Source organism: Glycine soja, chromosome 19, assembly GCF_004193775.1.
Source record: "Glycine soja cultivar W05 chromosome 19, ASM419377v2, whole genome shotgun sequence".
NCBI classification, from domain to species: domain Eukaryota; kingdom Viridiplantae; phylum Streptophyta; class Magnoliopsida; order Fabales; family Fabaceae; genus Glycine; species Glycine soja.
Genome location: NC_041020.1, coordinates 34,110,751 through 34,114,551, shown reverse-complemented (window position 1 = coordinate 34,114,551; position 3,801 = coordinate 34,110,751).

Genomic DNA, 3,801 nt, shown 5'->3' with positions numbered 1-3,801 from the left:
GGGTGAATGCTGTGAAAATTTTCCCGAACACCCAAAATGGACTCGGATGAATGCATGAATTGATAAAAGAACATATTTTGGAAACACTGGGTTGACTTAAAATAGGGAAAATGAATCCTGAGCCCTAGTGTCACATGACCATAAAAACTTGATGCTTGAGTGTCCACATGGGTGCATGCATGACTAGTTTTGCATAAAATTTCCTAATCATCATTGTTGCGTGTGTATCATGGAAATAATGTGGGACATCCCCTTTATCCCCGAACCATTGGCCAAACCCTGACATGTATCATGACCAGCCATTCTACAAGCCTTGAGCCAAAATCTCAACTTATCATAAACCTTGACCCAGGGTGAGAATGTCAATCCTTGCCCTCAGAAGAAAACAAAAAAAAAAAGAAGAGGAAAGTTCCAATCAAAGAGGGGGAGAAAGCAAAAAAAAAGAAAGAAAATTCCCGATCAAGGATCGGAAGAAAATAGAAGAAACATATAGAAAGGTCTTTGGACCAGACAATATCTGAACAATACATAATTGTCACCAAGTAAACAAAAAAGAAAGGAAACCACGACCTAAAGTGGTCTTCTCCCTTTGATTGCCAACCAAAATCGTGTGCGTCGGTGACTTGTTTACCTCACACTAAACAAAAATAGAAAAGGAAAAGGCAAAAACACTCAAAGCCAAATTCCCCACCAAAAAACCATTCCCAATAAAAAGTCCTATTGATCCATGATCACGCATGTAATCTTTGATTTGATAGGAAATGATTTGCAAAATCAAGTCATGATATATCTATGGTTTGGAATTAGGATAAAACACTTACCTGTGTGAGATTGATACACTTTGAGTGATTTTCTCCTATTTTTGTTGGACCCAGTGTTCCTCTAAATGGTCGTTTAGAAACGAAATGCTAACATCCAAAATCTCATTTATGTTTATGAGAAAATTTCATCAGCATACTTTCCTTCCGTAGGCACATTGTTTTTCATCAAAAAATCATATGTTGCTCTGATCAGTTGGAGGTTTTGTCTCTTTACTAAAGCATGTTCGCATTTTAGTGAAGAAAACACTGAGACTATTTTTAGTCTCACAGTTATCAAGAACTACGTAGGTCTGAGTTCCTCATCACAAATTGAGGATACGTAGGAGCAAAAGCCCTGCTTTTATCGACCACCCCACCTTTTGTTACCGTGACCCAAGAGTCCGGTGGCATGTGGAGCCACTTGACCGTGGGATCCCCAAATTCGTATGTTCCATCATTTATCATTTGTATGTTATCTTGTTTCTATGACTTGAGGGACTAACGTTTGTTTTGTTTTTTCGATTGTCTCTTGTTTTGTGCATACATGTTGTTTAGACTGTTGCGTTAGTGTTTACTTCGTTATTGTCGATAATGTTTGTTGAAATTCCAGAACCGTGTAGAGTTTTCTTTTAGGAACGGCGTCCTAAAATAAAACGAACAAAAAAATCATGATAACGCCAAGAATAGAAAAAAAGAAAGAGGCGTTGTGAACAAATGTCATATCCATATATAAAGAAAAGAAAAGAGTTTTTTATATGTAAAAAAGTGTATGGAAAGATTTTGTGTGTGTGTAAATAATGTGTGAAAAGAAATTCTTGTGTGTGAGCAATGAGTGTATATAAAGAAATTTTTGTATAAACCACGAGTGTATGTTGAAAAACGAAAAAGAAATCTTTGAACAGGAACAGAGTTTTTATATAGACCGTGTTGATATAAAGAGAAAAAGTTTTTAATGCGTGTGTATACAGAAAAAGTTTGTCGTGTATAGGAATGTAGGTGTACAAAGAAAAGCTTTTCTCATAGATGGCGATGGATGTATAGTTTTTACAAACATAAAAAATGAAACAAAAAGAAAAAGAAAGAAAGACCTCGAAGGTCGGCATGTTATGGCCATAGGAAGCATAAATCATTCGTAGAGAGCAAAAATATCTTTTGGAAACAAGAGACTGACGCTAAGAGTTTATTTTCCAGAATAACCGAGATAAGAATGGATGGATTTGTTGAACCGATGAAAGAACATAATTTGGAAATATTGGGTCTACTTGTGTAAATCCCAAGCCTTAGTATCGCAATGCCATAAACTGGATGCTTGAGTACCCACCTAGCTGTAGCCATGACTAATTTTGCAAGTTGTTTCCAAATCATCATTGTTACACGTGCCTCGTGGAAATAATATGGAAATTCAACCCGAGACCGACACCTTGACACACGAGTTTGTTTTGCCCCAGATATCAAAATTGGGCTCGCACGATGAAAAGGCCCTGTTGAGACACAACCTTAAGCTACTTTGAACCTTGGCCCATGAAAAGAATCCTCATCCTTTCCCCCGAAGAAAAGGACAACAGAATCTCCTCAAGGGAGAGTGAATAACAAATGCTAAAACCCGAATTCCCAATCAAAGATCGGAAAGGAAGGAATGAAAAGAAAGAAAAGAAAAGGAAAAGAAGGATTCCCGATCGAAGATCGGAAGAAAGTAAAAAGAAAAAAGATCGAAGGAAAAACAAAATAATTCCTGATCAATACAGGAAACCAGGAAAGAGAACAGTAGATCTTCTGACCAAATAAATTTTCGGCAGGGTAAATGATTGTCGGCAAAGGAAAACCCATTTTTGAAGTAGTTCTTCCTTTGGGATTGCCATTCAAAGTCGCTCTCGACTGGCGATATCCCGCCCCACATAAACAAAGAGGAAAAGACCGAAACACGCAGCTTCCTCTCCAAAAACACTACCCTCGAGAAAATCCTATTGATCCGTGATCGTGCATGTGATCTTTTGGTTCGATAGGAAATCATGTGCAAAATAAAGTCATGGTGCAGCTATGGTTTGGGATTAGGGTAAAACACTTGCCTGTGTGAGTTTTTATACACTATGAGTGATTTTATTCCCAGTTTCAGTTTGACCCAACGTTTCCCCTAAATGTTCATTTAAAAGCTAAATGTTGACATCCTGCCCTTCATTTTTGGTTACAAGGAAAATTACTTTTGGCATGGGTATATTGTCTCTCTAAGATATGGTGCTCTCGCGAATGATTTATTTTTCCTTGCTAAAGCATGTTTGCCTTTTTTGGTGAAAAAATCGGTGGACCATTCGGTCCTGCCAACAAATCTTATCCGGAGCCCCATGAATTGATTGTCATTCATGCATCATTCACCATCGAGTCTGGAGCCCCACGAATTGATTGTCTAGCATTGTTCGTCTATCCTCCACCCTCAAATCTTATCTAGAGCCCCATGAATTGATTGTCATTCATGCATCCTCCACCATCGAGTCTGGAGCCCCACGAATTGATTGCCTAGCGCTGTTCGTCTATCCTTCACCCTCAAATCTTATTCGGAGCCCCATGAATTAATTGTCATTCATGCATCCTCCACCATCGAGTCTGGAGCCCCACGAATTGATTGCCTAGCGCTGTTCGTCTATCCTCCACCCTTAAATCTTATTCGGAGCCCCATGAATTGATTGCCTAGCGCTATTCATGCGTCCTCCACCATCGAGTCTGGAGCCCCACGAATTGATTGCCTAGCGCTGTTCGTCTATCCTCCACCCTCAAATCTTATTCGGAGCCCCATGAATTGATTGCCTAGCGCTGTTCATGCGTCTTCTGTTTTCAAGCGCGGAGCCTCCAGTGACTGGGAAATATGGTTTTTTGTTATTTTCCCGATCAGTTCCTTCGCCAAACATGTGTATATGTGTATATTATGTTATTGGTGTTTTTTGTTGTTTGTGTTTGTTTTGTGTTGTGCATAGAAAGAAGAAGGAGAGACGGGAGTCATCATAGACTA